General features: G+C 42.1%; 1 protein-coding gene across 2 annotated transcripts in view; it reads right to left on the bottom strand.

Moving 5' to 3' along the window:
• ced-6 (PTB domain-containing adapter protein ced-6) overlaps positions 1-13,381 on the bottom strand; it is a 230,092-nt gene extending 216,711 nt beyond the window's left edge. For both annotated transcript variants that reach the window (XM_071588306.1, XM_071588289.1), the window contains exon 1: positions 12,855-13,381. The gene's annotated coding sequence lies outside the window, so the exon portion shown is untranslated. The remainder of the gene's footprint in view (positions 1-12,854) is intronic.
• Between the last annotated feature and the right edge of the window lie 561 nt (positions 13,382-13,942).

Raw genomic sequence — 13,942 nt, 5'->3', positions numbered from 1 at the left:
TTTACATTTTTCGGAATAGGAGTTAACACTGATCTAACAAAGTGTTCCAGCCAGATTCCATCGCTTTTTACATATTTTTAAGTAATCTAATTTTCTGCACATTAAATGGATTTTTAAAATTGCTTGGCAAAGTTATGCGCGTAACGGGGGCATAAATAGTCACCCCTGGACGACTATGGTTTGGTACGAAACGATCTAATCTACAAGTATACTCGAGATCAACCATAGTAACCGAATTCTTCTCCCAATAGGAAACTGAAGCCGTGTAAACTGATATTTTTTTAAATTTTAACTTTCAATTAACAGGCCCTTCGAAGGAATAGCAAAAATTTGAGCTCGCTTCATTTGGCACTAAATCTACTTCCTCAAAAAATCTTACACACGCCAAAAATAATAACGAAAACATTTTTCCCCCCATTAAAAATTTATCTACCTAAATATCACAATTTATCTTTAAATTAGCCGATGGTTCATAAGCCCGCGCCATTTTCATCATTACATCATTCGATTCTTTTCATGATCCAATTCCCGTCCAGACTACGATCTTCAAATTGGAAAACGTGCCCGCGGAGATCGAATTTGGTGAAAAAACAACGGAGCGATGGGAAGCCCACCTCCTCACCGTTTCTATCGGTCACGGCAGATGCAAGCGCCGTCGAGGGTGTGGCGCAGGGCAACACGCCAGCAGTGGAAAAGCCACGCTCATCCCGAAGAACGAAGGGGCTGTTGATCACGACGGTGGGGAGATGGTAACGGCGCTGCAGTAACGGCCTTTTTCAAGGATGGCTACAAGGCGGGCTCCGTGGGGAGATATCGTGCGCAGCCAAAAGTAGTGGTGCCTAATGGATGCTAAAAATTTAAAAAATTAAAGATCTCGCAGATTGGATATAGTCTTGACACAAAAGCGACTCGAAGAACTCACCAAATCCCACACGGTTTGCTTGCGGGTGGTAGGGGCTGAACCAAGGGGGGTAAAATGGGCCCCTTGAACAATATTTTTGGTTTTAAGAAAAATAAAAATAAATATTACATAGGGTGCGCTGCGGTCTCGACATTAGTCTCGAATTCAACGTGATTTTCAACTTTCTTTCGAGGTGAAAATGATACTTGTTCAAATATAAATATTCTCACTGTTCCATTAGAGATTTTCTAGATCCACTACTGGCGGAAGCAAGAAAAATGATAACCGTTCCGGAAAGAATACTTTTCTAAGCAGTAATTAACGCATTCCCTGATGCAGAAAGCAGATGGAAAGTTTTAAAACTATTTTGCAAAGCCGAACATTGTACTGAGGGGGAAATCAGCACATTTTAACACCTAATTTCTGCAATATAATTATTGCACTTGATAGCTTGTAAGGGGAAACCGTCGACAGGAGCCCGGGCACTTAAGACTTCCAGAGGCGCTAGGACCAGTGTGTCAAGACAAGAGCACCACAGTTCAAGTTATCGATGTCATCATGCCAACCTCCATCCAGACCCAAAATTGCTTACCCAGCCGAATAACCAAAGATAAAATAAAGGTATTTTTTTTAATAACCATGACTAATTATTTCTTACGAAAAAATGTTTTTCCTTTTCGGTAGGCGAAAGCGAAACAACGAGATTTAGCTATCAATTATTGAAGAACTTGTGAAAGTAGCTTTTTGTTGTTTCCAGACAATGGTGTGAAAGCTAAACAATGGAAACTCTTCTACAAAATTTCATCGGATTTCCTCACGCAGCCCCAACCACTAACAGCAATTAAATCGAAATCAGAAAAATTCCAATCCAACCCCACAAATCCTAAATTACAAACAAATTGGCTCGCTGATGTACAGGTCACAAATTGTGAATTGTGTCCTGTATACTAACTTATCCAATCAACGAAGTAACCTTGTTCCGAACTTTGGAGGTGGAAGGGGGTAGATGGGGGACACAATAACATTTACGAGGAAAAACCAATTCAATCGGCATCGAGAAGTTTCAAGCTCCATAGGTACTCACTCGTTCGACGGCTAAGCCTTTTTCGAGGCATTTCCATCGCAGTGGGAACGGAAAAGTACTCGTATCGTGAACAAGCCACTCGGTGACGCCATGCAATAAAGATTTGGTTGGGAAAGAAAGACTCCCGTTCTTCCAGGCCAAGGCTACGACGAAGTCGGCGTAGCTCTCGATTCTCCAATCTCCCCGCGATGAAACCATTTGAAATCCTGCCCTTTGACGATCATTGAAATTTCTTCCGGCCTATATATGCCCTTTCGGAGAGTAAGGTCACTTCTTCCCTGATGACTTGGCCCATTGAACCACATGGCCTGAGCCACTGAACTACTGAGTGCACACACCGATCGAATCACAGCAAATCGAATCGAATTCATCAGCTATTTTCATATTTTGATATTACGCTACACTGAAAAACGATCCGACAATTGTGAAAAGGACTAATATTTTCAATGATATTTCGTTACATAATTGATACTTTGACTAAAAAATGTCTGTCACAATACGATACTTTTTTAAGTGAAATAATAATGAAATCGAAAAAGTGCCACAATACAATTTAAATTTCCACGATATAATCATTTTGCACATTTAGTCAATAATTTCCATCCATTTACAAAATACAATCTAAAATATGTGTGCACTGACACCAAATACTTTTAAGTTTTACCTTACACGACTTCCTTATAATAAATGAAATATTCACTTATTTGTAGGATAAGAAAATCTAGCATTTACTTAGCACGATAATAGCATTTCACAATCAGTTGAACTTGAATGCGACTGCTTCATTCCACTTGAATGTCACTCCTTAATAACATTTCATATAAGGTAAAAAGAACGTTTACCTTTCACCTGCTCACCAAAAATGAGCAATACTCAGACAGTGATAAGAGCTCGCTAAAAACTAATAGAAGCAACAATATTAAGTATGACAAAACCACAGGCTTTGTTTGTGACAAAATGCGAATGCTAAAAAAGATTAATATTTTGGCAAGGATGTCGTAATGATGTTTCCATTCTTTTTCCTAGTTTCAATAACATGATCACTTAAACTTTTGCTTGAGATAATTCACTCCGTTGGCAACGGCATGCCAAATTAAACGATACGCATATTAATCCTCGGCTGACTTCATCAGACGGTGATCGTCAGATGGCGCGCTAGATAAATGAGTCGTCAACTGCAAATTACAGCAATTTGTTGTGGCTCAGGACACCTTAGCGAAAGAGTTTCTCCTTCCGGGAAGGGACGGGATTTTTTTCCCCGGATCCACCTCGCATTAAGCTCTGGGGGAGTCGAGGACGCTGGAAAAGAACCTTGGCCCCCGATAGTTTGCTCTCATCATCACCGAAATATAGAACTCAACCAAGTTAGAGTGCAAGGAGGAATGAGACACTAAGCACCTTCGCCATCGCAGTGCATGGGTCGCACTTCCACAGTGAGTTAATACGAGAGCGGAGGACTGGTTCAATTTTCCCTCTCGATCTACATTTACTCGTATGTGGCTTGAAACACAGCAAGAAGTGAAGGGGACCATCGATTCCTCTTAATTCTCCGGTCGCAAGCTGTTCATATTTCCCGCTTTTGAGTCCTTGAGCATCTGTCTTTTATCCAAACAATTCTCCCTAGCCCCTACCTTCAAGGAAATTTTTATAATGCTAAGGATATGGCAGAGATTTTAAGTCAGTCATGCCTAAATAATTAAACAAACACTACAAAACAACGTAACACCCCATATCATTTATTTTAAAAAAATATGCCTTAGAAAATAAAATTCGATATACGCCAGAAAAGCTAATATAGACAGCTGGGCCTTCAATGTCCTTCACAGCAGCATCTGCTGCAGATATAGGAAAAACAGCAAGATCGTCCTCATCGCATTACATTTCGTATCGTAATACTTGGATTTCTGGTCGAATAATTAAATGAAGATTATGCAGTACGTATTTGTTGAAGATCGACAGAAAACTGTGGAATTATTATTAGTCTTCATGTCCCTCGCTGAAAATGCAAAAAGCCGAAGAAGGTAAATGACTAAGCTTCCCGCCGCGGTACAGTGAGCTGATGTGGGTGAAGTGGTGAGTGGGACTCGTCAAAAAGAACTGGCAAAATGTATTGAAAACTTTCATTTAGGCGATTAGTGAGTAGAAATTACTGTGAATAGTCCAATTAAAGTTAGCTTTTAATATTACGTCAAATAATAGTTCAGGCCTAACAATATGAATGCTGTACTACTGCCTTTTCAACCGTGGTTCGCACGGAGTAACAAATTAGCCCGGTCACTTTTAACTGTGGCTCAAACAAGAAAAATAGGACTATTGAATTTCATTAAAAGCACCCAATGCCAACAATGCCGTTAAATATCAGCCTTACAGTCATGGCGTAGATAATATGCACAGATATATCGGATAACCATATTGTGATTGCTTCATAATTACCATCACCAGCGTGAAAGTTCTAAATAGCACTGGACGTATAAGACATATTAATTTCTGCCTCTTAAACAGAACATTAAGTTTGGTGAGATCGTCTTTTGTCGTGGGGTAAAACTCGACTGCGTACCGGCATTAAAACCAGATGCTTCCATATATGAACGCGTCGAATCGAACGTCTCTTGCCTGCGAATCGCAGCGGCCGTTCTGAATTGCAAACCAAAGAGTGCAAATTACCCACACTCCTTCCCTCGCGGAAATCCTCACATAGCACTTCGCCAAGGCGATAAAAATGAATAAATTATCCCCGCGCAACAACGAGAGGGCGAGTTCCAATCATGGCGGGCATGAAACAATGATCGTCGCGCATTAACTGCCCCAAGAAGATGCCGATCACTCCCTTCATCAATATTGAAAGTTATTCGCGTTGTGTGCGGCGCCAGGGCGCGGATATTTAAATAAACGGAAACTGCCCGGCAACAAGGGCGAAAGGGATTCGATCCCTCAAGGTCCACATGATTTGCAGGGGGTACGTGTGTGTGTGCACATTCCGGGGCCATTGCCGACGCCAGCGATTCTTTTCAAAGAGTTTTTCCATCCAAATCAATAGCCGCCTGCAGACGGATTAAAAATTATAGAACCGTGGACTTTGAAATTGTGCAACTCTGGCGACTCTGGGACCAAGATATGACACGAATTCAAAAAGTTTCTCGCATGCACTGCTTAGTAAACAAAAATGACTGCCGTAATTTCTCTTTTGACGAAGCCGTGATGGATGGAAGAATGTTAGATAGAAAGAAGAATAAGCGGGATAGAGAAAGGAAATTGGATTTTTAGGCGGGACGACGGCAGGTAGAATGTACTTGGAATAGAAGACGGAAATGCCGAAGGGTAGAGAATAGGAAGCTCATACGACATGGAGCACATGAAATTATTTATGGAACACTTATATACCAATCAATGGAAAATACCACAATTAATAGGCAGATTATCATTCATCATGTTTTACGCATGACAAAAGAAAACCACGCAAATGGGCCGATTAAACAACGCAAAATGGGCATCTGATCAACTCTCGGCGACAACGCGTGAAAATCTGTCGTGCTAGGCCCAATGAAAACTTCACCGTATACAAGAGAAACCATGAACCGGTGCAGGAATTAAGAATAAGGTTTGATTCGTTCGCAATAAATGTCGATGTTTTCATGAAACCAACATCACTGCCCTCAGTTTATTTATTTTTTTCGTGACATCTCTCACAATCGAACCAGAGCATCAAAAATTTACCAATTCAATTAAAGGTTTAAATTAAGATTCTGTTGACATTAATGCCAAAAATATTTCTTTCGCAGTGGCGCATAAAACGCTCAATTTTACTCACAATACCTACACCAAGAGAGAGCCGCAAGTAACTTGGAACACAAAGGACTACCAGTGGAACACCGTGAGAAGAGGCGAGAATGAAGAAGCGTGGAACCATCAAGAGTAATTTCGCCCTAAATGTGCCATTTTTATCAAAGAGCTTCCTGTATATGGTTTCTGTCAAATTGCGTCGGCATATTTAAACTACACCTCCTGGCTAGATAGGCAAGAGCCCACTGCTTCGGCAGAACACGCAATGAACTCTTGAATGCAGAGGTGTGTTCGCCTCATAAGCCGGGAACGATCGTGTTGCACAATCGGGAGAAGTTCCTACCACTGGAAAACACTGGGCAAGCCCTGCATAAGTGATTGACGAAAAGCCGTCCACATTGATCTCTAGATTATCTCTCTCCGATACGATGAAGTGGTTCGCCGTATCAAGGAAATTGCAATTACCCTATCAATACCATGAAGGAAAACGCTCGAAACTTTTGTGCAGGCCACTTTCAAGGACAAAACAAAAACCGAAATATTTAAAATTTTTAACGGTACAGGTGCGAAAAACCATTTACCGCGGCGGCAACGGGCTCAACCTGTGAAGATAGTACAAATCAATGTAGTTCTAATATACTGTTTCGCTTGATTCATTCAAAATAGTTACCAGTGATTGCACAAGCAACCACCGTATTCTATTTTCTAAAGGAGAATTGAGAGAGAAAAGTGAAATTCTCTCTAAAAAAATACACCCTGGATGTAGTCCTGAAAAACGATAATGTTACACTGCGGCAAATGCATATGCTATTATTTTTAATTACAAGGACCAGGGAAACGTATAAAAATCCCCGAGCCTCCATAAAGTGTTCAACAGTATTCTATGCTAATGGAAACGCCAGTGGATTTAAAAATAAGTTTAAGAAGGAAATCAACTGTTTTTCACTATTAAACACAGGAAAGAGTGGGCGAAGAACGTGACTGATCAACTCTGTGAAATCAACCAGAAGATGCAAAAGCTGCTTTGGTCGGTATTCGGACATTTAGCAATGGAGCCAGCAGTAAACAAACTATTGCGATACGTTTAAGAATCACTTTGCGGTGGCCGAAGATCACCTCAGGGCAGCAACACGAATATTACTGGCCTAAAACATAATCCAAGACGACTCCATCAGAGCCATGGAGAGTTTTTGAGCACAGTCCATCCATTTCAAAGTATGATGTAGAGAGGAAAAATAATACTAGATATACCAAGAGTAAACTACGCTAAGCATTAGCCATGCTTGCGCGCAGACCTACGACAAGCAAACGAAGATTAACACAAGCATACTTTCAGGTCAACTAACGATGCAAAAACGTAGATGATGTCTGTGTACACACTTATACAACTTAACATTCTGAATGCATGGCCCATCTATCATATTATGGTTAATAAGAATTTTTCCCACCTTAATATGTTTCATTCTGGCAGAATCTCCAAAATTACTTAATTTTTTGTTCTCATCGTTCATTCGTTGCAATGATATATACTTTTAAAAACCGAGTAACAAACCTAAAGTTTGGTTAGAAAGGTGAGTGTAAGTTCCCTGCAAAAGCTCCAATGGCGTGTGAAATCCGCACGTCAGGGCATGAGAGGTTTCCTTTCCAAAGCGGCTTGCGTTACACAAGAAGATTAGGGTGCCCGAAAAATCAAATTGCTTGGGTAGAGCTGAGATTGCCACCGGGGAATCGATCTTGACCCTCCAAACAGTAAAAGAACCCTGTATTCATTTCTCTACTCCACCCCCCCATATGATTAATCATACAACAGATCAAGGTTAATGCGATAACAACAAGGCAACGTCAAGCGATCGACTTGCAAATCAGTAAAACGATTTAATACAACTTCATCGAATCATTCTTCAATCCGCTGAACCATTTCTATAACATTGGACTGGAGGAGAATAGAACAAAATTCGAACAACAAAAACGAATATCAAATGTAGGCAAGAAGCCAAAAAGGGGAAGAACCACCCCCTGTGGCTGTACAAAAATAGCGCCCTAAACGAACAAAGCATAAAACACATTGAAAAAATACGAAATTACTTGAAGGAGGACAATACGCTCTGAAACTCATGTGTCCCTTTCCTCGACTAGTACTTTGTTGGCATTTTGTATTTGAAAACCAGCAAAGTAGGCATCACGTTTATGCTCACCGACTGATCCGACTTCTCACCCCACACTAATTCACTCCGGTCCACGTTCAAATGCATCAAATTACGCTCACCTTGTGCGTCTACCACTCATCCGAATGAAAAACGAACATTCGCCGGGATGAAGCGGGTAGCACAAAAACCGAACCAATTAGAACCTATCTATCGAAGACATACGTGAAACCGAAGAGAAAATTCAGCAAGGTAGTAGTATCGATTGGACGCCGTCCTCATACATCCACCTCCCTTCGACGCCCGAAATAAAATCGAGCCTTCACTCCTCCGAGCAGAACGAGTCAGTCACCTGCCTCGTGCACCTTCAGAGAACGCAACGACCCCAGAAGGCGAAACAATGAACCGCGAGGACGTGAATGCGGGAGAGGGGGCGAGATGAGGAGACGAGAAAGATCCACACGGGAGCATTTTCACGAACGGCCGGCACGCGCGTGCTCAGGCACGGGCACGCCTCTCTGCCCGGGTGACGAACCAAACGCCGCCTTGCTCACCGATCGGTCCCGCAAACAGCTGGGCACCTCGCCTTTCAACTCATATCAATCCCAAGGGCAAGGAGCTGAAGAAGAGGGAGTGCGGGGAACGTAAGGGCAGGACGGCAAAAGAGGAGAGTTGCTGGTGGAGGAGGAGGTCTAACCGGAGGGGGGGGGGGGAGTGGTGAAAGAGAGGAAGGGGGTTGGAGACCCGCCTACCTCCCTCCCCCTCCGAACCGTCGGATGAAGGACATGAGCATGTATCCCGTCCCCCATAGCCTCGATTCCAGATACGACATGCACCAGCGCTGGCATTACGGGCGCGATTGGGACCGCAACCCGCTTCAGGGATGGGTGATGTTTCAGGAAAAAATATCGACACATCAAACTAGATATTGAAAAAAACAAGGCAAGATTCAAAAAGCTATCAACAAATTGCTAGTAAAACTTATGGCAGAATGGTAAAACCAGTCAATGTCGGCAATACCTTTTTAATCGGTCAAATAACCGTCAAGCGACCTAAAGCTAACATTCACAAAAATTTTGGGGAGAGGAAGGGTCCGCTAATGCAGATGAATAAACTTTATTCAGAAAACTAGCCATTCCGCGAGTTTGAACAACGCCATTTTACTAGAACAAGCAATGCAGCGTCCAGACACTGTCATAAATGAAGAAAAAACTACACTAAATGGTTGGATTACCTTTATGCTCGCGAAAAAATATGATCATTAATGCATGAGAATGAAAATTACATTCAAACATTTTTCTGTTGCGCTAACACTGTATATTAGCTATTTCTGTAAACACTCCAGGAATATCTGCACGTAAGAATATAGCCAGCGAATTCATACTGCATGTGTGTTTATCCTACGCCGCAAGATTTGGCAAACGGAATGATGTTCAGGGTTTTTACCTAGTTATACGTATCTAAACACAAACATCATGCAGCTGGTATGGGAAACTCGACGCACGCAATGAGCACGAATGAATGTTGGGAAAATTCCGCAAATAGGCGAGACACGGAGGTATTATCATTTTATACTATCTTCTCATTAAAGCCGAATGGTTGCGGAAAAAGCAGCAGCTATGAACATTCCTACATCACGGAGAAGTGGCTTAGAAGTTTTTAATTTCGTCATTCCAATTAGTTTCCAAAATTTACGCGACCCTCGCGATTTTCTCCAGATGATTACTTTACATTATTCATTAAAAAATCGACAATTCTCCGTTAAGAATAACACCCTATCGATCGGCCCCAGCGTTTTCGCACTGGTACGCGAATTTACCTTGCCTTCACCGATGAAAAGGAAATCGGACACACATGCACAATACATCTGAAGAGAACAGTACTGCAACCAAGTAGCGCGGCCTGGTTAAACATTTACGACGTCAAACAGCAAACAGCTTCGACCAAGACAAAGGAGAACTTCCACCCAATTTATTTTAACACGCAAAATTCACAGGGTGCAGACCTTAGGAAGTAATTTAGGCATATTTTACTCAGCAGTAAGTTTTACCACCAGTTTCTTTCATTTCTGCTCTAATTGAATCTTCTGTACGAAACCAAGATTGGCAAGATCCACACTAATCAAACTAAAATATTCCTACAACACCTTCTCGATGTCATTAAGCTGAAACTGCAATGAGGACTAATTCCATTGAAAGGTTCCGCAATTTAAAATCAGCAACCATTGAGAAGTAAAAGCATACAAAACCGCACCTTGGCTGTTTAAACAATTATTTTTAGGCAAGAAGACTTAAAAATAATTAATATTGTGCATCAGTCAAAATGGGGATAACATCCCTCTTCGTAAAAATTATTAAATTCCACAAATTAAAAAAAACAATGCACTCACGATTTAATCTTTTATCATAAATTAACCCATATTTTCAATGTTTGCACAAACATTGTTTTACATTAGTTATTTCCTTTTCTCCACCCTTAAAGAGGGCTACTACCCTCCGTGAAATATTGAAAAAATATTTTCTATCCCTTCCTCAGAAGAGAGAAAATAGATAATATATCAATAAAATAAATAAAAATAGATATCGTGGGAAGGATAATTACAATATCAATGGTAATATGACGATATGCAAATAAAACATTTTCATAATTCACTGTGACATACTTATTTCGATCTATACCCAATGCTTTAGGAATAAACCAAAACCAATAAAAAACACTTAAAAATGATGAAGTCCCATCAATAAACGCGTCCCCTTAATGAAATATCATCAATTTACCCTAGGGACCACGAAAACAGCAATCTGATTCAAGATTCTCATTTCAGAATCATTCTGATCTCACGCTAGGTGCATACTAAAGATTCACAAGAGAACGCGAGTTCTCAGGCTTGGCTCACCTTTGCAACGCAATTTTTCCCATCCACGGCCGCCGCTCCTGAATTTATTTCGCGAATAATGTCCGTTTTGAAAGCCATAACCATGAATATAAGTCACAATCAGAAAAAAAGGTTTGCATACTTTGCGGTCATTTAAAATACAACGGGGGAAAGAATGAGGAAACGGGTCCGCATCTCATGTTTTGAATGAGAATGGGGTCAAATCTTGCAACCCCGAGCAAGTCCCACGCAAGCCGAGAGCAATAGAAAAAATTTGCGTGGTCGTTTTCACGCGGAGAATTCAAAAGGCTCTAACTTCGCTTTGATTCCCAAAATCTAACTACCAGCACAGAACTCCCGATTCCTTCACCAACCCTGATAGTTTTAGACTAGATACAAAGTCTGAAATTCCTTGTTCAGGCAAAAGGGTTTTAATTTTGAACATGCTTAAATAAGCAATAAAATCCCCTGCAGAAACATGCAAAAATGCTAAAACCATTAATCCACTTAATTCGTGTCTCATTTCGTAGCGATACTTAGCGAAAACACAATCAGGCTTGTGATCTACAAACTAACGCGTTCCACCACGTATTGCTGAGGAACAACTGATAGCATTCCCTTAAGACTAACTGCTTGCAAAAAAGAAATAACTACATTTCCTGGCCCTGTATGGCATTCCTTAGATCTGTAGTCTAATAGGATTTCAATCCTTTCAAAATGTGGATGAAAATGGAGATGGGACGCACGTGGCAAACAACAATGGTAAGTTGTCGCATGTGGGATGCGCCAGTTCGGTCCCCATTTGTAGCTACTTCAACTTGACATGTGGCCACCGCGGTCATCTGCCCCACCGGTGACGAGGGGGACGCATTGAACAGAGGCGACCGAATTTTCCGATCAAGGGAAGGTTGCAAACTCGGGAAGACGGCCGGCTTCACGGCAACATTCCAGGCTCCCCACAGCCCCCGTCGAACTCCCCCCTCCCACGCTTCCATAGCCCACTAGTTCTATCCCCGGTCATCCTACCCCGTTAACACAGATAATGCCACCATCAAGAGCTTTACCGGCAGATTCTAATCACAGCCGCTAATCAAGTGGCACTGACGGAGAATACAAGAATGAGATGATTCCCGAGATAGAGTAAAACAGATGGCCGTTTTCCCACCAGCACCGCAGAAAGTCAGTTGACTCATCGAAGTATTGTGGTAAGGTTACAAACAAAGAGGCATCGCATTTTGTACAAAGACGGACGTACCATTCGACCCAAGCAAAATCATTTATTAAATTTACAGCTTACAGTTACGGAGTAAGAATTTACCAGTTCCGATCATGCAAATGTTTTCGACCATAGGCATGACAAATGATTCTTACACGGAAGCCAGCTCTCAGTATCACAAAGGTTATTATTTTAAAGAAGTTATTACTGCCTTTAAAAACTGAATTTAATGACGTTACGTCAGGTTCAAATACTACGATAAGAAATTGGCCTATTTTGAACCATTGAAAACTTGACATTGATGAGGTCAAAAATTAGTGACATTTCTTACGGCGATATAATTAAACTATTTTTCCTAATTGGACATTGGATACATGGCCAAAAATAACGCCTTCGCAGTTTCCTTGACCGAGGACCCATAAATTCCGAGTGGTAGGACGTGAAACGTTCCCCGACACCTGTGGCTTCTTCGCCACCGCCGCCTTTTGAAACGGAAGGCGATGAGAGGAGTGGAATGGGTGCGACATTGCTACTCTTGACCCTCCTCTTTTGGGCACGCGGGAGAAAGAGTTCCTCTCTCCCTCGATGAGAGAAAGCAAGGGCGATTAATAAAGGCTACGAGAGTGAAAGAGAGAGGGAGGATGAGATTTACTCCACGGAGAAGCACGTACAAGTCGAGGCGCGTAGAATTCAGCAACTTTCTAGGACTGTCCCCAACCATGCGCGTTTATAAGCATGAAAGCACACACACGATACACAGACAGAATTCACGAAACCCCGCTGTGAGAAATCCCTAATTACATATATTTTTTAACTACGCGTGAGTACTTATTTTTCTCCCTCGGTTCACTCACCTGTGGAATGCGGGGTGGGGTGCTGGCTGCTGCGTGGGTAGCCCGGGCTGGCAAAGGGGAGCTTTCACGGTTTTGAAAATGAAGCGTGTGACTTCCCGACGGCACTTCCTCTCAAACTGCCTTTCCGAAGATGATTCCACGCAACACCACACGTGAGAGGCGATCTCCAAGAGGTCGGTCGCGGACGAGGAAAAGAGACCTGGCCGCTGCCTGGGACGGACGATGGAAACCTTCTCAAAAAAGGATAAAAAGACCGCCTCTCCTCTCTTGCATCCACGTCGGTTTCGTGTGAGGGCGTCGAAATCTTTTTATTTTCACTCGCAGCGAGACGTTCGGCACGGAAAACAAAACCCACGGACACGAGCGGAGAAGACGTCGCCTGCAAGCTCCTTCCTTTCCTTCGTCTTCCCGAGAAGAGTCGACTCCCAGACGGATGGTTTTTGAAATCAACGGCTTCAACACTACACGGGGCCCACCAAAACACCGCAAGGCTCCGACGCAACTGTTCCTCTACCTCCAGCACTCGAGTGAACGGACGCGAGCCACTAAGTTCGTGGAGGGGAGGTGAAAGCAGCACCGAACGGGGTTGGGGCGGAGGGGAGGGATGGACGTAAACATGGCCGATAGCGCATGCTGATGCATCATGGGTCTTGAGAGGGAGGTACGAATACGGAGCCGAGCAAGTCCATGATCGTTTGACTTCGGCCGCAGAACTAGTATCATAGGGGCAATGCAAAAAGGACGACTATATTTTTCCTTACACTTCACAAATTCTTATAAAAATAAACAGCAATTCTAAAACTGAAAAACAATGTTTTTCTGGCACAGTATTAACATATTAAACTGCATCCTCACAGTTGAAGGATGTGAATTAAGTGAGTTATTTCCCTTAAACTTTTTCTGTATTCTTAAATGCATACAATTTTATAAGTTTCTTTCATCCATAATTATTTTCTTCTTTGTCCAAATACCATTTATTATTTTTTCATTGAATTCAAAGCGTCACCGTAACCATTTCCAGCTCTATATGAATGTGGCCAAATATCATAAACAAATTCCGTTCTCAGGAATAACAAAATCTCACCTCA

Source organism: Hetaerina americana, unplaced genomic scaffold, assembly GCF_022747635.1.
Source record: "Hetaerina americana unplaced genomic scaffold, ioHetAmer1.1.p SCAF_1, whole genome shotgun sequence".
Taxonomy (NCBI): Eukaryota; Metazoa; Arthropoda; class Insecta; order Odonata; family Calopterygidae; genus Hetaerina; species Hetaerina americana.
Note: the sequence above shows the minus strand (reverse complement) of the source record. Positions and strands in the feature narration are given on the sequence as shown.